At 45.8% G+C, this 14,883-nt stretch overlaps 68 pseudogenes; all 68 read left to right on the forward strand.

The window, feature by feature from the left end:
- The first annotated feature begins 175 nt into the window (after nucleotides 1-175).
- Nucleotides 176-294, forward strand: LOC140095432 (5S ribosomal RNA; annotated as a pseudogene).
- Nucleotides 295-364: 70 nt separating this feature from the next.
- LOC140098517 (5S ribosomal RNA) lies at nucleotides 365-483 on the forward strand (annotated as a pseudogene).
- A 70-nt stretch (nucleotides 484-553) lies between these two features.
- LOC140083560 (5S ribosomal RNA) lies at nucleotides 554-672 on the forward strand (annotated as a pseudogene).
- Nucleotides 673-742: 70 nt separating this feature from the next.
- LOC140101167 (5S ribosomal RNA) lies at nucleotides 743-861 on the forward strand (annotated as a pseudogene).
- A 259-nt stretch (nucleotides 862-1,120) lies between these two features.
- On the forward strand, nucleotides 1,121-1,239 carry LOC140081051 (5S ribosomal RNA; annotated as a pseudogene).
- Nucleotides 1,240-1,309: 70 nt separating this feature from the next.
- On the forward strand, nucleotides 1,310-1,428 carry LOC140096679 (5S ribosomal RNA; annotated as a pseudogene).
- A 70-nt stretch (nucleotides 1,429-1,498) lies between these two features.
- Nucleotides 1,499-1,617, forward strand: LOC140083624 (5S ribosomal RNA; annotated as a pseudogene).
- Nucleotides 1,618-1,687: 70 nt separating this feature from the next.
- On the forward strand, nucleotides 1,688-1,806 carry LOC140089970 (5S ribosomal RNA; annotated as a pseudogene).
- Nucleotides 1,807-1,876: 70 nt separating this feature from the next.
- On the forward strand, nucleotides 1,877-1,995 carry LOC140081052 (5S ribosomal RNA; annotated as a pseudogene).
- Nucleotides 1,996-2,065: 70 nt separating this feature from the next.
- On the forward strand, nucleotides 2,066-2,184 carry LOC140101168 (5S ribosomal RNA; annotated as a pseudogene).
- Nucleotides 2,185-2,443: 259 nt separating this feature from the next.
- Nucleotides 2,444-2,562, forward strand: LOC140089285 (5S ribosomal RNA; annotated as a pseudogene).
- A 70-nt stretch (nucleotides 2,563-2,632) lies between these two features.
- On the forward strand, nucleotides 2,633-2,751 carry LOC140101169 (5S ribosomal RNA; annotated as a pseudogene).
- Nucleotides 2,752-2,821: 70 nt separating this feature from the next.
- LOC140081768 (5S ribosomal RNA) lies at nucleotides 2,822-2,940 on the forward strand (annotated as a pseudogene).
- A 70-nt stretch (nucleotides 2,941-3,010) lies between these two features.
- Nucleotides 3,011-3,129, forward strand: LOC140082977 (5S ribosomal RNA; annotated as a pseudogene).
- Nucleotides 3,130-3,199: 70 nt separating this feature from the next.
- LOC140089080 (5S ribosomal RNA) lies at nucleotides 3,200-3,318 on the forward strand (annotated as a pseudogene).
- Nucleotides 3,319-3,388: 70 nt separating this feature from the next.
- Nucleotides 3,389-3,507, forward strand: LOC140085542 (5S ribosomal RNA; annotated as a pseudogene).
- A 70-nt stretch (nucleotides 3,508-3,577) lies between these two features.
- LOC140101170 (5S ribosomal RNA) lies at nucleotides 3,578-3,696 on the forward strand (annotated as a pseudogene).
- A 70-nt stretch (nucleotides 3,697-3,766) lies between these two features.
- On the forward strand, nucleotides 3,767-3,885 carry LOC140084772 (5S ribosomal RNA; annotated as a pseudogene).
- A 70-nt stretch (nucleotides 3,886-3,955) lies between these two features.
- On the forward strand, nucleotides 3,956-4,074 carry LOC140088178 (5S ribosomal RNA; annotated as a pseudogene).
- Nucleotides 4,075-4,144: 70 nt separating this feature from the next.
- LOC140088119 (5S ribosomal RNA) lies at nucleotides 4,145-4,263 on the forward strand (annotated as a pseudogene).
- Nucleotides 4,264-4,333: 70 nt separating this feature from the next.
- On the forward strand, nucleotides 4,334-4,452 carry LOC140084046 (5S ribosomal RNA; annotated as a pseudogene).
- A 68-nt stretch (nucleotides 4,453-4,520) lies between these two features.
- On the forward strand, nucleotides 4,521-4,639 carry LOC140081053 (5S ribosomal RNA; annotated as a pseudogene).
- A 70-nt stretch (nucleotides 4,640-4,709) lies between these two features.
- LOC140082260 (5S ribosomal RNA) lies at nucleotides 4,710-4,828 on the forward strand (annotated as a pseudogene).
- Nucleotides 4,829-4,898: 70 nt separating this feature from the next.
- LOC140086124 (5S ribosomal RNA) lies at nucleotides 4,899-5,017 on the forward strand (annotated as a pseudogene).
- Nucleotides 5,018-5,087: 70 nt separating this feature from the next.
- LOC140101172 (5S ribosomal RNA) lies at nucleotides 5,088-5,206 on the forward strand (annotated as a pseudogene).
- Nucleotides 5,207-5,276: 70 nt separating this feature from the next.
- LOC140084028 (5S ribosomal RNA) lies at nucleotides 5,277-5,395 on the forward strand (annotated as a pseudogene).
- Nucleotides 5,396-5,465: 70 nt separating this feature from the next.
- Nucleotides 5,466-5,584, forward strand: LOC140097901 (5S ribosomal RNA; annotated as a pseudogene).
- Nucleotides 5,585-5,843: 259 nt separating this feature from the next.
- LOC140091082 (5S ribosomal RNA) lies at nucleotides 5,844-5,962 on the forward strand (annotated as a pseudogene).
- A 259-nt stretch (nucleotides 5,963-6,221) lies between these two features.
- Nucleotides 6,222-6,340, forward strand: LOC140085901 (5S ribosomal RNA; annotated as a pseudogene).
- A 70-nt stretch (nucleotides 6,341-6,410) lies between these two features.
- LOC140101173 (5S ribosomal RNA) lies at nucleotides 6,411-6,529 on the forward strand (annotated as a pseudogene).
- Nucleotides 6,530-6,599: 70 nt separating this feature from the next.
- Nucleotides 6,600-6,718, forward strand: LOC140101174 (5S ribosomal RNA; annotated as a pseudogene).
- Nucleotides 6,719-6,788: 70 nt separating this feature from the next.
- Nucleotides 6,789-6,907, forward strand: LOC140081054 (5S ribosomal RNA; annotated as a pseudogene).
- A 70-nt stretch (nucleotides 6,908-6,977) lies between these two features.
- On the forward strand, nucleotides 6,978-7,096 carry LOC140089233 (5S ribosomal RNA; annotated as a pseudogene).
- A 70-nt stretch (nucleotides 7,097-7,166) lies between these two features.
- On the forward strand, nucleotides 7,167-7,285 carry LOC140083001 (5S ribosomal RNA; annotated as a pseudogene).
- A 70-nt stretch (nucleotides 7,286-7,355) lies between these two features.
- LOC140081055 (5S ribosomal RNA) lies at nucleotides 7,356-7,474 on the forward strand (annotated as a pseudogene).
- A 251-nt stretch (nucleotides 7,475-7,725) lies between these two features.
- On the forward strand, nucleotides 7,726-7,844 carry LOC140094462 (5S ribosomal RNA; annotated as a pseudogene).
- Nucleotides 7,845-7,914: 70 nt separating this feature from the next.
- LOC140101175 (5S ribosomal RNA) lies at nucleotides 7,915-8,033 on the forward strand (annotated as a pseudogene).
- Nucleotides 8,034-8,103: 70 nt separating this feature from the next.
- Nucleotides 8,104-8,222, forward strand: LOC140101177 (5S ribosomal RNA; annotated as a pseudogene).
- Nucleotides 8,223-8,292: 70 nt separating this feature from the next.
- Nucleotides 8,293-8,411, forward strand: LOC140087417 (5S ribosomal RNA; annotated as a pseudogene).
- Nucleotides 8,412-8,662: 251 nt separating this feature from the next.
- On the forward strand, nucleotides 8,663-8,781 carry LOC140091810 (5S ribosomal RNA; annotated as a pseudogene).
- A 70-nt stretch (nucleotides 8,782-8,851) lies between these two features.
- On the forward strand, nucleotides 8,852-8,970 carry LOC140089082 (5S ribosomal RNA; annotated as a pseudogene).
- Nucleotides 8,971-9,040: 70 nt separating this feature from the next.
- LOC140085543 (5S ribosomal RNA) lies at nucleotides 9,041-9,159 on the forward strand (annotated as a pseudogene).
- A 70-nt stretch (nucleotides 9,160-9,229) lies between these two features.
- On the forward strand, nucleotides 9,230-9,348 carry LOC140101178 (5S ribosomal RNA; annotated as a pseudogene).
- Nucleotides 9,349-9,418: 70 nt separating this feature from the next.
- LOC140084777 (5S ribosomal RNA) lies at nucleotides 9,419-9,537 on the forward strand (annotated as a pseudogene).
- Nucleotides 9,538-9,607: 70 nt separating this feature from the next.
- Nucleotides 9,608-9,726, forward strand: LOC140088180 (5S ribosomal RNA; annotated as a pseudogene).
- Nucleotides 9,727-9,796: 70 nt separating this feature from the next.
- On the forward strand, nucleotides 9,797-9,915 carry LOC140088120 (5S ribosomal RNA; annotated as a pseudogene).
- A 70-nt stretch (nucleotides 9,916-9,985) lies between these two features.
- Nucleotides 9,986-10,104, forward strand: LOC140083561 (5S ribosomal RNA; annotated as a pseudogene).
- Nucleotides 10,105-10,172: 68 nt separating this feature from the next.
- LOC140081056 (5S ribosomal RNA) lies at nucleotides 10,173-10,291 on the forward strand (annotated as a pseudogene).
- Nucleotides 10,292-10,361: 70 nt separating this feature from the next.
- LOC140094657 (5S ribosomal RNA) lies at nucleotides 10,362-10,480 on the forward strand (annotated as a pseudogene).
- Nucleotides 10,481-10,550: 70 nt separating this feature from the next.
- Nucleotides 10,551-10,669, forward strand: LOC140086125 (5S ribosomal RNA; annotated as a pseudogene).
- Nucleotides 10,670-10,739: 70 nt separating this feature from the next.
- LOC140079789 (5S ribosomal RNA) lies at nucleotides 10,740-10,858 on the forward strand (annotated as a pseudogene).
- Nucleotides 10,859-10,928: 70 nt separating this feature from the next.
- Nucleotides 10,929-11,047, forward strand: LOC140083774 (5S ribosomal RNA; annotated as a pseudogene).
- A 70-nt stretch (nucleotides 11,048-11,117) lies between these two features.
- On the forward strand, nucleotides 11,118-11,236 carry LOC140101179 (5S ribosomal RNA; annotated as a pseudogene).
- Nucleotides 11,237-11,495: 259 nt separating this feature from the next.
- Nucleotides 11,496-11,614, forward strand: LOC140091083 (5S ribosomal RNA; annotated as a pseudogene).
- A 70-nt stretch (nucleotides 11,615-11,684) lies between these two features.
- LOC140083580 (5S ribosomal RNA) lies at nucleotides 11,685-11,803 on the forward strand (annotated as a pseudogene).
- A 70-nt stretch (nucleotides 11,804-11,873) lies between these two features.
- On the forward strand, nucleotides 11,874-11,992 carry LOC140101180 (5S ribosomal RNA; annotated as a pseudogene).
- Nucleotides 11,993-12,062: 70 nt separating this feature from the next.
- On the forward strand, nucleotides 12,063-12,181 carry LOC140101181 (5S ribosomal RNA; annotated as a pseudogene).
- Nucleotides 12,182-12,251: 70 nt separating this feature from the next.
- Nucleotides 12,252-12,370, forward strand: LOC140101183 (5S ribosomal RNA; annotated as a pseudogene).
- Nucleotides 12,371-12,440: 70 nt separating this feature from the next.
- Nucleotides 12,441-12,559, forward strand: LOC140084039 (5S ribosomal RNA; annotated as a pseudogene).
- Nucleotides 12,560-12,629: 70 nt separating this feature from the next.
- On the forward strand, nucleotides 12,630-12,748 carry LOC140092767 (5S ribosomal RNA; annotated as a pseudogene).
- A 448-nt stretch (nucleotides 12,749-13,196) lies between these two features.
- Nucleotides 13,197-13,315, forward strand: LOC140085902 (5S ribosomal RNA; annotated as a pseudogene).
- Nucleotides 13,316-13,385: 70 nt separating this feature from the next.
- Nucleotides 13,386-13,504, forward strand: LOC140101184 (5S ribosomal RNA; annotated as a pseudogene).
- Nucleotides 13,505-13,574: 70 nt separating this feature from the next.
- LOC140101185 (5S ribosomal RNA) lies at nucleotides 13,575-13,693 on the forward strand (annotated as a pseudogene).
- A 70-nt stretch (nucleotides 13,694-13,763) lies between these two features.
- LOC140081057 (5S ribosomal RNA) lies at nucleotides 13,764-13,882 on the forward strand (annotated as a pseudogene).
- Nucleotides 13,883-13,952: 70 nt separating this feature from the next.
- Nucleotides 13,953-14,071, forward strand: LOC140089234 (5S ribosomal RNA; annotated as a pseudogene).
- A 70-nt stretch (nucleotides 14,072-14,141) lies between these two features.
- LOC140083002 (5S ribosomal RNA) lies at nucleotides 14,142-14,260 on the forward strand (annotated as a pseudogene).
- A 70-nt stretch (nucleotides 14,261-14,330) lies between these two features.
- On the forward strand, nucleotides 14,331-14,449 carry LOC140081058 (5S ribosomal RNA; annotated as a pseudogene).
- A 251-nt stretch (nucleotides 14,450-14,700) lies between these two features.
- Nucleotides 14,701-14,819, forward strand: LOC140094463 (5S ribosomal RNA; annotated as a pseudogene).
- The last annotated feature ends 64 nt before the right edge of the window (nucleotides 14,820-14,883 follow it).

A 14,883-nucleotide genomic window follows, 5' to 3' on the forward strand; every position in this document is an offset into this window, starting at 1 on the left:
TAAGCTGAATGTGCGTGCTCTTGTCGGATCACAGCAGCGATGCGGCTTAAGGCTTGGCAAGTACCAGCATGGGAGACTGGCTGGGAATCCCAAGTTCCGTTGACCTTTTTGAACCTGAAAATTGTGTTAGTTTCTCTATGAGATAGTAAAAGAAGGTTCAAATTGAACAGCTGCTGTCAACGGCCATTCTAAGCTGAATGTGCCTGCTCTTGTCAGATCGCAGCAGCAATGCAGCTTAAGGCTTGGCAAGTACCAGCATGGGAGACTGGCTTGGAATCCCAAGTTCCGTTGACCTTTTTGAACCTGAAAATTGTGCTAGTTTCTCTATGAGATAGTAAAAGAAGGTTCAAATTGAACAGCTGCTGTCAACGGTCATTCTAAGCTGAATGTGCGTGCTCTTGTCAGATCGCAGCAGCGATGCAGCTTAAGGCTTGGCAGGTACCAGCATGGGAGACTGGCTGGGAATCCCAAGTTCCGTTGACCTTTTTGAACCTGAAAATTGTGTTAGTTTCTCTATGAGATAGTAAAAGAAGGTTCAAATTGAACAGCTGCTGTCAACGGCCATTCTAAGCTGAATGTGCCTGCTCTCGTCAGATCGCAGCAGAAATGCAGCTTAAGGCTTGGCAAGTACCAGCATGGGAGACTGGCTGGGAATCCCAAGTTCCGTTGACCTTTTTGAACCTGAAAATTGTGTTAGTTTCTCTATGAGATAGTAAAAGAAGGTTCAAATTGAACAGCTGCTGTCAACGGCCATTCTAAGCTGAATGTGCCTGCTCTCGTCAGATCGCAGCAGCAATGCAGCTTAAGGCTTGGCAAGTACCAGCATGGGAGACTGGCTGGGAATCCCAAGTTCCGTTGACCTTTTTGAACCTGAAAATTGTGTTAGTTTCTCTATGAGATAGTAAAAGAAGGTTCAAATTGAACAGCTGCTGTCAACGGCCATTCTAAGCTGAATGTGCCTGCTCTCGTCATATCGCAGCAGCAATGCAGCTTAAGGCTTGGCAAGTACCAGCATGGGAGACTGGCTGGGAATCCCAAGTTCCATTGACCTTTTTGAACCTGAAAATTGTTAGTTTCTCTGTCAAAGATGGTAAAAGAAGGTTCAAATTGAACAGCTGCTGTCAACGGCCATTCTAAGCTGAATGTGCCTGCTCTCGTCAGATCGCAGCAGCAATGCAGCTTAAGGCTTGGCAAGTACCAGCATGGGAGACTGGCTGGGAATCCCAAGTTCTGTTGACCTTCTTGAACCTGAAAATTGTGTTAGTTTCTCTATGAGAGTGTAAAAGAAGGTTCAAATTGAACAGCTGCTGTCAACAGCCATTCTAAGCTGAATGTGCCTGCTCTCGTCAGATCGCAGCAGCAATGCAGCTTAAGGCTTGGCAAGTACCAGCATGGGAGACTGGCTGTGAATCCCAAGTTCCGTTGACCTTTTTGAACCTGAAAATTGTGTTAGTTTCTCTATGAGATAGTAAAAGAAGGTTCAAATTGAACAGCTGCTGTCAACGGCCATTCTAAGCTGAATGTGCCTGCTCTCGTCAGATCGCAGCAGCAATGCAGCTTAAGGCTTGGCAAGTACCAGCATGGGAGACTGGCTGGGAATCCCAAGCTCCGTTGACCTTTTTGAACCTGAAAATTGTTAGTTTCTCTGTCAAAGATGGTAAAAGAAGGTTCAAATTGAACAGCTGCTGTCAACGGCCATTCTAAGCTGAATGTGCCTGCTCTCGTCAGATCGCAGCAGCAATGCAGCTTAAGGCTTGGCAAGTACCAGCTTGGGAGACTGGCTGGGAATCCTAAGTTCCGTTGACCTTTTTGAACCTGAAAATTGTGTTAGTTTCTCTATGAGATAGTAAAAGAAGGTTCAAATTGAACAGCTGCTGTCAACGGCCATTCTAAGCTGAATGTGCCTGCTCTCGTCAGATCGCAGCAGCAATGCAGCTTAAGGCTTGGCAAGTACCAGCATGGGAGACTGGCTGGGAATCCCAAGTTCTGTTGACCTTTTTGAACCTGAAAATTGTGTTAGTTTCTCTATGAGATAGTAAAAGAAGGTTCAAATTGAACAGCTGCTGTCAACGGCCATTCTAAGCTGAATGTGCCTGCTCTCGTCAGATCGCAGCAGCAATGCAGCTTAAGGCTTGGCAAGTACCAGCATGGGAGACTGGCTGGGAATCCCAAGTTCCGTTGACCTTTTTGAACCTGAAAATTGTGTTAGTTTCTCTATGAGATGGTAAAGGAAGGTTCAAATTGAACAGCTGCTGTCAACGGCCATTCTAAGCTGAATGTGCGTGCTCTTGTCGGATCACAGCAGCGATGCGGCTTAAGGCTTGGCAAGTACCAGCATGGGAGACTGGCTGCGAATCCCAAGTTCCGTTGACCTTTTTGAACCTGAAAATTGTGTTAATTTCTCTATGAGATAGTAAATGAAGGTTCAAACTGAACAGCTGCTGTCAGCGGCCATTCTAAGCTGAATGTGCCTGCTCTCGTCAGATCGCAGCATCAATGCAGCTTAAGGCTTGGCAAGTACCAGCATGGGAGACTGGCTGGGAATCCCAAGTTCCGTTGACCTTTTTGAACCTGAAAATTGTGTTAGTTTCATTATGAGATAGTAAAAGAAGGTTCAAATTGAACAGCTGCTGTCAACGGCCATTCTAAGCTGAATGTGCCTGCTCTCGTCAGATCGCAGCAGCAATGCAGCTTAAGGCTTGGCAAGTACCAGCATGGGAGACTGGCTGGGAATCCCAAGTTCCGTTGACCTTTTTGAACCTGAAAATTGTGTTAGTTTCTCTATGAGATAGTAAAAGAAGGTTCAAATTGAACAGCTGCTGTCAACGGCCATTCTAAGCTGAATGTGCCTGCTCTCGTTAGATCGCAGCAGCAATGCAGCTTAAGGCTTGGCAAGTACCAGCATGGGAGACTGGCTGGGAATCCCAAGTTCCGTTGACCTTTTTGAACCTGAAAATTGTTAGTTTCTCTGTCAAAGATGGTAAAAGAAGGTTCAAATTGAATAGCTGCTGTCAACGGCCATTCTAAGCTGAATGTGCCTGCTCTCGTCAGATCGCAGCAGCAATGCAGCTTAAGGCTTGGCAAGTACCAGCATGGGAGACTGGCTGGGAATCCCAAGTTCCGTAGACCTTTTTGAAGCTGAAAATTGTGTTAGTTTCTCTATGAGATAGTAAAAGAAGGTTCAAATTGAACAGCTGCTGTCAACGGCCATTCTAAGCTGAATGTGCCTGCTCTCGTCAGATCGCAGCAACAATGAAGCTTAAGGCTTGGCAAGTACCAGCATGGGAGACTGGCTGGGAATCCCAAGTTCCGTTGACCTTTTTGAAGCTGAAAATTGTGTTAGTTTCTCTATGAGATAGTAAAAGAAGGTTCAAATTGAACAGCTGCTGTCAACGGCCATTCTAAGCTGAATGTGCCTGCTCTCGTCAGATCGCAGCAGCAATGCAGCTTAAGGCTTGGCAAGTACCAGCATGGAAGACTGGCTGGGAATCCCAAGTTCCGTTGACCTTTTTGAACCTGAAAATTGTGTTAGTTTCTCTATGAGATAGTTAAAGAAGGTTCAAACTGAACAGCTGCTGTCAACGGCCATTCTAAGCTGAATGTGCCTGCTCTCGTCAGATCGCAGCAGCAATGCAGCTTAAGGCTTGGCAAGTACCAGCATGGGAGACTGGCTGGGAATCCCAAGTTCCGTTGACCTTTTTGAACCTGAAAATTGTGTTAGTTTCTCTATGAGATAGTAAAAGAAAGTAGAAATTAGGCAGCTGCTGTCAACGGCCATTCTAAGCTGAATGTGCCTGCTCTCGTCAGATCGCAGCAGCAATGCAGCTAAAGGCTTGGCAAGTACCAGCATGGGAGACTGGCTGGGAATGCCAAGTTCCGTTGACCTTTTTGAACCTGAAAATTGTTTGTTTCTCTGTCAAAGATGGTAAAAGAAGGTTCAAATTGAACAGCTGCTGTCAACGGCCATTCTAAGCTGAATGTGCCTGCTCTCGTCAGATCGCAGCAGCAATGCAGCTTAAGGCTTGGCAAGTACCAGCAGGGGAGACTGGCTGGGAATCCCAAGTTCCGTTGACCTTTTTGAACCTGAAAATTGTGTTAGTTTCTCTATGAGATAGTAAAAGAAGGTTCAAACTGAACAGCTGCTGTCAACGGCCATTCTAAGCTGAATGTGCCTGCTCTCGTCAGATCGCAGCAGCAATGCCGCTTAAGGCTTGGCAAGTACCAGCATGGGAGACTGGCTGGGAATCCCAAGTTCCGTTGACCTTTTTGAACCTGAAAATTGTGTTAGTTTCTCTATGAGATAGTAAAAGAAGGTTCAAATTGAACAGCTGCTGTCAACGGCCATTCTAAGCTGAATGTTCCTGCTCTCGTCAGATCGCAGCAGAAATGCAGCTTAAGGCTTGGCAAGTACCAGCATGGGAGACTGGCTGGGAATCCCAAGTTCCGTTGACCTTTTTGAACCTGAAAATTGTAATAGTTTCTCTGAGATAGTAAAAGAAGGTTCAAATTAACCAGCTGCTGTCAACGGCCATTCTAAGCTGAATGTGCCTGCTCTCGTCAGATCGCAGCAGCAATGCAGCTTAAGGCTTGGCAAGTACCAGCATGGGAGACTGGCTGGGAATCCCAAGTTCTGTTGACCTTTTTGAACCTGAAAATTGTGTTAGTTTCTCTATGAGATAGTAAAAGAAGGTTCAAATTGAACAGCTGCTGTCAACGGCCATTCTAAGCTGAATGTGCCTGCTCTCGTCAGATCGCAGCAACAATGCAGCTTAAGGCTTGGCAAGTACCAACATGGGAGACTGGCTGGGAATCCCAAGTTCTGTTGACCTTTTTGAACCTGAAAATTGTTAGTTTCTCTGTCAAAGATGGTAAAAGAAGGTTCAAATTGAACAGCTGCTGTCAACGGCCATTCTAAGCTGAATGTGCCTGCTCTCGTCAGATCGCAGCAGCAATGCAGCTTAAGGCTTGGCAAGTACCAGCATGGGAGACTGGCTGAGAATCCCAAGTTCCGTTGACCTTTTTGAACCTGAAAATTGTGTTAGTTTCTCTATGAGATAGTAAAAGAAGGTTCAAACTGAACAGCTGCTGTCAACGGCCATTCTAAGCTGAATGTGCCTGCTCTCGTCAGATCGCAGCAGCAATGCAGCTTAAGGCTTGGCAAGTACCAGCATGGGAGACTGGCTGGGAATCCCAAGTTCCGTTGACCTTTTTGAACCTGAAAATTGTGTTAGTTTCTCTATGAGATAGTAAAAGAAGGTTCAAATTGAACAGCTGCTGTCAATGGCCATTCTAAGCTGAATGTGCCTGCTCTCGTCAGATCGCAGCAGCAATGCAGCTTAAGGCTTGGCAAGTACCAGCATGGGAGACTGCCTGGGAATCCCAAGTTCTGTTGACCTTTTTGAACCTGAAAATTGTGTTAGTTTCTCTATGAGATAGTAAAAGAAGGTTCAAATTGAACAGCTGCTGTCAACGGCCATTCTAAGCTGAATGTGCCTGCTCTCGTCAGATCGCAGCAGCAATGCAGCTTAATGCTTGGCAAGTACCAGCATGGGAGACTGGCTTGGAATCCCAAGTTCCGTTGACCTTTTTGAACCTGAAAATTGTGTTAGTTTCTCTATGAGATAGTAAAAGAAGGTTCAAATTGAACAGCTGCTGTCAACGGCCATTCTAAGCTGAATGTGCGTGCTCTTGTCGGATCACAGCAGCGATGCGGCTTAAGGCTTGGCAAGTACCAGCATGGGAGACTGGCTGGGAATCCCAAGTTCCGTTGACCTTTTTGAACCTGAAAATTGTGTTAGTTTCTCTATGAGATAGTAAAAGAAGGTTCAAATTGAACAGCTGCTGTCAACGGCCATTCTAAGCTGAATGTGCCTGCTCTTGTCAGATCGCAGCAGCAATGCAGCTTAAGGCTTGGCAAGTACCAGCATGGGAGACTGGCTGGGAATCCCAAGTTCTGTTGACCTTTTTGAACCTGAAAATTGTGTTAGTTTCTCTATGAGATAGTAAAAGAAGGTTCAAATTGAACAGCTGCTGTCAACGGCCATTCTAAGCTGAATGTGTTTGCTCTCGTAAGATCGCAGCAGCAATGCAGCTTAAGGCTTGGCAAGTCCCAGCATGGGAGACTGGCTGGGAATCCCAAGTTCCGTTGACCTTTTTGAACCTGAAAATTGTGTTAGTTTCTCTATGAGATAGTAAAAGAAGGTTCAAATTGAACAGCTGCTGTCAACGGCCATTCTAAGCTGAATGTGCCTGCTCTCGTCAGATCGCAGCAGCAATGCAGCTTAAGGCTTGGCAAGTACCAGCATGGGAGATTGGCTGGGAATCCCAAGTTCCGTTGACCTTTTTGAACCTGAAAATTGTTAGTTTCTCTGTCAAAGATGGTAAAAGAAGGTTCAAATTGAACAGCTGCTGTCAACGGCCATTCTAAGCTGAATGTGCCTGCTCTCGTCAGATCGCAGCAGCAATGCAGCTTAAGGCTTGGCAAGTACCAGCATGGGAGACTGGCTGGGAATCCCAAGTTCCGTTGACCTTTTTGAACCTGAAAATTGTGTTAGTTTCTCTATGAGATAGTAAAAGAAGGTTTAAACTGAACAGCTGCTGTCAACGGCCATTCTAAGCTGAATGTGCCTGCTCTCGTCAGATCGCAGCAGCAATGCAGCTTAAGGCTTGGCAAGTACCAGCATGGGAGACTGGCTGGGAATCCCAAGTTCCGTTGACCTTTTTGAACCTGAAAATTGTGTTAGTTTCTCTATGAGATAGTAAAAGAAGGTTCAAATTGAACAGCTGCTGTCAACGGCCATTCTAAGCTGAATGTGCCTGCTCTCGTCAGATCGCAGCAGCAATGCAGCTTAAGGCTTGGCAAGTACCAGCATGGGAGACTGGCTGGGAATCCCAAGTTCTGTTGACCTTTTTGAACCTGAAAATTGTGTTAGTTTTTCTATGAGATAGTAAAAGAAGGTTCAAATTGAACAGCTGCTGTCAACGGCCATTCTAAGCTGAATGTGCCTGCTCTCGTCAGATCGTAGCAGCAATGCAGCTTAAGGCTTGGCAAGTACCAGCATGGGAGACTGGCTGGGAATCCCAAGTTCTGTTGACCTTTTTGAACCTGAAAATTGTGTTAGTTTCTCTATGAGATAGTAAAAGAAGGTTCAAATTGAACAGCTGCTGTCAATGGCCATTCTAAGCTGAATGTGCCTGCTCTCGTCAGATCGCAGCAGCAATGCAGCTTAAGGCTTGGCAAGTACCAGCATGGGAGACTGGCTGGGAATCCCAAGTTCCATTGACCTTTTTGAACCTGAAAATTGTTAGTTTCTCTGTCAAAGATGGTAAAAGAAGGTTCAAATTGAACAGCTGCTGTCAACGGCCATTCTAAGCTGAATGTGCCTGCTCTCGTCAGATCGCAGCAGCAATGCAGCTTAAGGCTTGGCAAGTACCAGCATGGGAGACTGGCTGGGAATCCCAAGTTCTGTTGACCTTTTTGAACCTGAAAATTGTGTTAGTTTCTCTATGAGAGTGTAAAAGAAGGTTCAAATTGAACAGCTGCTGTCAACGGCCATTCTAAGCTGAATGTGCCTGCTCTCGTCAGATCGCAGCAGCTTAAGGCTTGGCAAGTACCAGCATGGGAGACTGGCTGGGAATCCCAAGTTCCGTTGACCTTTTTGAACCTGAAAATTGTGTTATTTTCTCTATGAGATAGTAAAAGAAGGTTCAAATTGAACAGCTGCTGTCAACGGCCATTCTAAGCTGAATGTGCCTGCTCTCGTCAGATCGCAGCAGCAATGCAGCTTAAGGCTTGGCAAGTACCAGCATGGGAGACTGGCTGGGAATCCTAAGTTCCGTTAACCTTTTTGAACCTGAAAATTGTGTTAGTTTCTCTATGAGATAGTAAAAGAAGGTTCAAATTGAACAGCTGCTGTCAACGGCCATTCTAAGCTGAATGTGCCTGCTCTCGTCAGATCGCAGCAGCAATGCAGCTTAAGGCTTGGCAAGTACCAGCATGGGAGACTGGCTGGGAATCCCAAGTTCCGTTGACCTTTTTGAACCTGAAAATTGTGTTAGTTTCTCTATGAGATAGTAAAAGAAGGTTCAAACTGAACAGCTGCTGTCAACGGCCATTCTAAGCTGAATGTGCCTGCTCTCGTCAGATCGCAGCAGCAATGCAGCTTAAGGCTTGGCAAGTACCAGCATGGGAGACTGGCTGGGAATCCCAAGTTCCGTTGACCTTTTTGAACCTGAAAATTGTGTTAGTTTCTCTATGAGATAGTAAAAGAAGGTTCAAATTGAACAGCTGCTGTCAACGGCCATTCTAAGCTGAATGTGCCTGCTCTCGTCAGATCGCAGCAGCAATGCAGCTTAAGGCTTGGCAAGTACCAGCATGGGAGACTGGCTTGGAATCCCAAGTTCTGTTGACCTTTTTGAACCTGAAAATTGTGTTAGTTTCTCTATGAGATAGTAAAAGAAGGTTCAAATTGAACAGCTGCTGTCAACGGCCATTCTAAGCTGAATGTGCCTGCTCTCGTCAGATCGCAGCAGCTTAAGGCTTGGCAAGTACCAGCATGGGAGACTGGCTGCGAATCCCAAGTTCCGTTGACCTTTTTGAACCTGAAAATTGTGTTAGTTTCTCTATGAGATAGTAAAAGAAGGTTCAAACTGAACAGCTGCTGTCAACGGCCATTCTAAGCTGAATGTGCCTGCTCTCGTCAGATCGCAGCAGCAATGCAGCTTAAGGCTTGGCAAGTACCAGCATGGGAGACTGGCTGGGAATCCCAAGTTCCGTAAACCTTTTTGAAGCTGAAAATTGTGTTAGTTTCTCTATGAGACAGTAAAAGAAGGTTCAAATTGAACAGCTGCTGTCAACGGCCATTCTAAGCTGAATGTGCCTGCTCTCGTCAGATCGCAGCAACAATGAAGCTTAAGGCTTGGCAAGTACCAGCATGGGAGACTGGCTGGGAATCCCAAGTTCCGTTGACCTTTTTGAAGCTGAAAATTGTGTTAGTTTCTCTATGAGATAGTAAAAGAAGGTTCAAATTGAACAGCTGCTGTCAACGGCCATTCTAAGCTGAATGTGCCTGCTCTCGTCAGATCGCAGCAGCAATGCAGCTTAAGGCTTGGCAAGTACCAGCATGGAAGACTGGCTGGGAATCCCAAGTTCCGTTGACCTTTTTGAACCTGAAAATTGTGTTAGTTTCTCTATGAGATAGTTAAAGAAGGTTCAAACTGAACAGCTGCTGTCAACGGCCATTCTAAGCTGAATGTGCCTGCTCTCGTCAGATCGCAGCAGCAATGCAGCTTAAGGCTTGGCAAGTACCAGCATGGGAGACTGGCTGGGAATCCCAAGTTCCGTTGACCTTTTTGAACCTGAAAATTGTGTTAGTTTCTCTATGAGATAGTAAAAGAAAGTAGAAATTAGGCAGCTGCTGTCAACGGCCATTCTAAGCTGAATGTGCCTGCTCTCGTCAGATCGCAGCAGCAATGCAGCTAAAGGCTTGGCAAGTACCAGCATGGGAGACTGGCTGGGAATGCCAAGTTCCGTTGACCTTTTTGAACCTGAAAATTGTTAGTTTCTCTGTCAAAGATGGTAAAAGAAGGTTCAAATTGAACAGCTGCTGTCAACGGCCATTCTAAGCTGAATGTGCCTGCTCTCGTCAGATCGCAGCAGCAATGCAGCTTAAGGCTTGGCAAGTACCAGCAGGGGAGACTGGCTGGGAATCCCAAGTTCCGTTGACCTTTTTGAACCTGAAAATTGTGTTAGTTTCTCTATGAGATAGTAAAAGAAGGTTCAAACTGAACAGCTGCTGTCAACGGCCATTCTAAGCTGAATGTGCCTGCTCTCGTCAGATCGCAGCAGCAATGCCGCTTAAGGCTTGGCAAGTACCAGCATGGGAGACTGGCTGGGAATCCCAAGTTCCGTTGACCTTTTTGAACCTGAAAATTGTGTTAGTTTCTCTATGAGATAGTAAAAGAAGGTTCAAATTGAACAGCTGCTGTCAACGGCCATTCTAAGCTGAATGTGCCTGCTCTCGTCAGATCGCAGCAGAAATGCAGCTTAAGGCTTGGCAAGTACCAGCATGGGAGACTGGCTGGGAATCCCAAGTTCCGTTGACCTTTTTGAACCTGAAAATTGTAATAGTTTCTCTGAGATAGTAAAAGAAGGTTCAAATTAACCAGCTGCTGTCAACGGCCATTCTAAGCTGAATGTGCCTGCTCTCGTCAGATCGCAGCAGCAATGCAGCTTAAGGCTTGGCAAGTACCAGCATGGGAGACTGGCTGGGAATCCCAAGTTCTGTTGACCTTTTTGAACCTGAAAATTGTGTTAGTTTCTCTATGAGATAGTAAAAGAAGGTTCAAATTGAACAGCTGCTGTCAACGGCCATTCTAAGCTGAATGTGCCTGCTCTCGTCAGATCGCAGCAACAATGCAGCTTAAGGCTTGGCAAGTAACAACATGGGAGACTGGCTGGGAATCCCAAGTTCTGTTGACCTTTTTGAACCTGAAAATTGTTAGTTTCTCTGTCAAAGATGGTAAAAGAAGGTTCAAATTGAACAGCTGCTGTCAACGGCCATTCTAAGCTGAATGTGCCTGCTCTCGTCAGATCGCAGCAGCAATGCAGCTTAAGGCTTGGCAAGTACCAGCATGGGAGACTGGCTGAGAATCCCAAGTTCCGTTGACCTTTTTGAACCTGAAAATTGTGTTAGTTTCTCTATGAGATAGTAAAAGAAGGTTCAAACTGAACAGCTGCTGTCAACGGCCATTCTAAGCTGAATGCGCCTGCTCTCGTCAGATCGCAGCAGCAATGCAGCTTAAGGCTTGGCAAGTACCAGCATGGGAGACTGGCTGGGAATCCCAAGTTCCGTTGACCTTTTTGAACCTGAAAATTGTGTTAGTTTCTCTATGAGATAGTAAAAGAAGGTTCAAATTGAACAGCTGCTGTCAATGGCCATTCTAAGCTGAATGTGCCTGCTCTCGTCAGATCGCAGCAGCAATGCAGCTTAAGGCTTGGCAAGTACCAGCATGGGAGACTGGCTGGGAATCCCAAGTTCTGTTGACCTTTTTGAACCTGAAAATTGTGTTAGTTTCTCTATGAGATAGTAAAAGAAGGTTCAAATTGAACAGCTGCTGTCAACGGCCATTCTAAGCTGAATGTGCCTGCTCTCGTCAGATCGCAGCAGCAATGCAGCTTAAGGCTTGGCAAGTACCAGCATGGGAGACTGGCTGGGAATCCCAAGTTCCGTTGACCTTTTTGAACCTGAAAATTGTTTTAGTTTCTCTATGAGATAGTAAAAGAAGGTTCAAATTGAACAGCTGCTGTCAACGGCCATTCTAAGCTGAATGTGCGTGCTCTTGTCGGATCACAGCAGCGATGCGGCTTAAGGCTTGGCAAGTACCAGCATGGGAGACTGGCTGGGAATCCCAAGTTCCGTTGACCTTTTTGAACCTGAAAATTGTGTTAGTTTTTCTATGAGATAGTAAAAGAAGGTTCAAATTGAACAGCTGCTGTCAACGGCCATTCTAAGCTGAATGTGCCTGCTCTTGTCAGATCGCAGCAGCAATGCAGCTTAAGGCTTGGCAAGTACCAGCATGGGAGACTGGCTGGGAATCCCAAGTTCTGTTGACCTTTTTGAACCTGAAAATTGTGTTAGTTTCTCTATGAGATAGTAAAAGAAGGTTCAAATTGAACAGCTGCTGTCAACGGCCATTCTAAGCTGAATGTGCTTGCTCTCGTCAGATCGCAGCAGCAATGCAGCTTAAGGCTTGGCAAGTACCAGCATGGGAGACTGGCTGGGAATCCCAAGTTCCGTTGACCTTTTTGAACCTGAAAATTGTGTTAGTTTCTCTATGAGATAGTTAAAGAAGGTTCAAACTGAACAGCTGCTGTCAACGGCCATTCTAAGCTGAATGTGCCTGCTCTCGTCAGATCGCAGCAGCAATGCAGCTTAAGGCTTGGCAAGTACCAGCATGGGAGACTGGCTGGGAATCCCAAGTTCCGTTGACCTTTTTGAACCTGAAAATTGTGTTACTTTCTCTATGAGATAGTAAAAGAAGGTTCAAACTGAACATCTGCTGTCAACGGCCATTCTAAGCTGAATGTGCCTGCTCTCGTCAGATCGCAGCAGCAATGCAGCTTAAGGCTTGGCAAGTACCAGCATGGGAGACTGGCTGGGAATCCCAAGTTCCGTTGACCTTTTTGAACCTGAAAATTGTGTTAGTTTCTCTATGAGATAGTAAAAGAAGGTTCAAACTGAACAGCTGCTGTCAACGGCCATTCTAAGCTGAATGTGCCTGCTCTCGTCAGATCGCAGCAGCAATGCAGCTTAAGGCTTGGCAAGTACCAGCATGGGAGACTGGCTGGGAATCCCAAGTTCCGTTGACCTTTTTGAACCTGAAAATTGTGTTAGTTTCTCTATGAGATAGTAAAAGAAGGTTCAAATTGAACAGCTGCTGTCAATGGCCATTCTAAGCTGAATGTGCCTGCTCTCGTCAGATCGCAGCAGCAATGCAGCTTAAGGCTTGGCAAGTACCAGCATGGGAGACTGCCTGGGAATCCCAAGTTCTGTTGACCTTTTTGAACCTGAAAATTGTGTTAGTTTCTCTATGAGATAGTAAAAGAAGGTTCAAATTGAACAGCTGCTGTCAACGGCCATTCTAAGCTGAATGTGCCTGCTCTCGTCAGATCGCAGCAGCAATGCAGCTTAATGCTTGGCAAGTACCAGCATGGGAGACTGGCTGGGAATCCCAAGTTCCGTTGACCTTTTTGAACCTGAAAATTGTGTTAGTTTCTCTATGAGATAGTAAAAGAAGGTTCAAATTGAACAGCTGCTGTCAACGGCCATTCTAAGCTGAATGTGCGTGCTCTTGTCGGATCACAGCAGCGATGCGGCTTAAGGCTTGGCAAGTACCAGCATGGGAGACTGGCTGGGAATCCCAAGTTCTGTTGACCTTTTTGAACCTGAAAATTGTGTTAGTTTCTCTATGAGATAGTAAAAGAAGGTTCAAATTGAACAGCTGCTGTCAACGGCCATTCTAAGCTGAATGTGTTTGCTCTCGTCAGATCGCAGCAGCAATGCAGCTTAAGGCTTGGCAAGTCCCAGCATGGGAGACTGGCTGGGAATCCCAAGTTCCGTTGACCTTTTTGAACCTGAAAATTGTGTTAGTTTCTCTATGAGATAGTAAAAGAAGGTTCAAATTGAACAGCTGCTGTCAACGGCCATTCTAAGCTGAATGTGCCTGCTCTCGTCAGATCGCAGCAGCAATGCAGCTTAAGGCTTGGCAAGTACCAGCATGGGAGATTGGCTGGGAATCCCAAGTTCCGTTGACCTTTTTGAACCTGAAAATTGTTAGTTTCTCTGTCAAAGATGGTAAAAGAAGGTTCAAATTGAACAGCTGCTGTCAACGGCCATTCTAAGCTGAATGTGCCTGCTCTCGTCAGATCGCAGCAGCAATGCAGCTTAAGGCTTGGCAAGTACCAGCATGGGAGACTGGCTGGGAATCCCAAGTTCCGTTGACCTTTTTGAACCTGAAAATTGTGTTAGTTTCTCTATGAGATAGTAAAAGAAGGTTTAAACTGAACAGCTGCTGTCAACGGCCATTCTAAGCTGAATGTGCCTGCTCTCGTCAGATCGCAGCAGCAATGCAGCTTAAGGCTTGGCAAGTACCAGCATGGGAGACTGGCTGGGAATCCCAAGTTCCGTTGACCTTTTTGAACCTGAAAATTGTGTTAGTTTCTCTATGAGATAGTAAAAGAAGGTTCAAATTGAACAGCTGCTGTCAACGGCCATTCTAAGCTGAATGTGCCTGCTCTCGTCAGATCGCAGCAGCAATGCAGCTTAAGGCTTGGCAAGTACCAGCATGGGAGACTGGCTGGGAATCCCAAGTTCTGTTGACCTTTTTGAACCTGAAAATTGTGTTAGTTTTTCTATGAGATAGTAAAAGAAGGTTCAAATTGAACAGCTGCTGTCAACGGCCATTCTAAGCTGAATGTGCCTGCTCTCGTCAGATCGTAGCAGCAATGCAGCTTAAGGCTTGGCAAGTACCAGCATGGGAGACTGGCTGGGAATCCCAAGTTCTGTTGACCTTTTTGAACCTGAAAATTGTGTTAGTTTCTCTATGAGATAGTAAAAGAAGGTTCAAATTGAACAGCTGCTGTCAATGGCCATTCTAAGCTGAATGTGCCTGCTCTCGTCAGATCGCAGCAGCAATGCAGCTTAAGGCTTGGCAAGTACCAGCATGGGAGACTGGCTGGGAATCCCAAGTTCCATTGACCTTTTTGAACCTGAAAATTGTTAGTTTCTCTGTCAAAGATGGTAAAAGAAGGTTCAAATTGAACAGCTGCTGTCAACGGCCATTCTAAGCTGAATGTGCCTGCTCTCGTCAGATCGCAGCAGCAATGCAGCTTAAGGCTTGGCAAGTACCAGCATGGGAGACTGGCTGGGAATCCCAAGTTCTGTTGACCTTTTTGAACCTGAAAATTGTGTTAGTTTCTCTATGAGAGTGTAAAAGAAGGTTCAAATTGAACAGCTGCTGTCAACGGCCATTCTAAGCTGAATGTGCCTGCTCTCGTCAGATCGCAGCAGCTTAAGGCTTGGCAAGTACCAGCATGGGAGACTGGCTGGGAATCCCAAGTTCCGTTGACCTTTTTGAACCTGAAAATTGTGTTATTTTCTCTATGAGATAGTAAAAGAAGGTTCAAATTGAACAGCTGCTGTCAACGGCCATTCTAAGCTGAATGTGCCTGCTCTCGTCAGATCGCAGCAGCAATGCAGCTTAAGGCTTGGCAAGTACCAGCATGGGAGACTGGCTGGGAATCCTAAGTTCCGTTAACCTTTTTGAACCTGAAAATTGTGTTAGTTTCTCTATGAGATAGTAAAAGAAGGTTCAAATTGAACA

This window comes from Engystomops pustulosus, chromosome 9, assembly GCF_040894005.1.
Source record: "Engystomops pustulosus chromosome 9, aEngPut4.maternal, whole genome shotgun sequence".
NCBI lineage: Eukaryota > Metazoa > Chordata > Amphibia > Anura > Leptodactylidae > Engystomops > Engystomops pustulosus.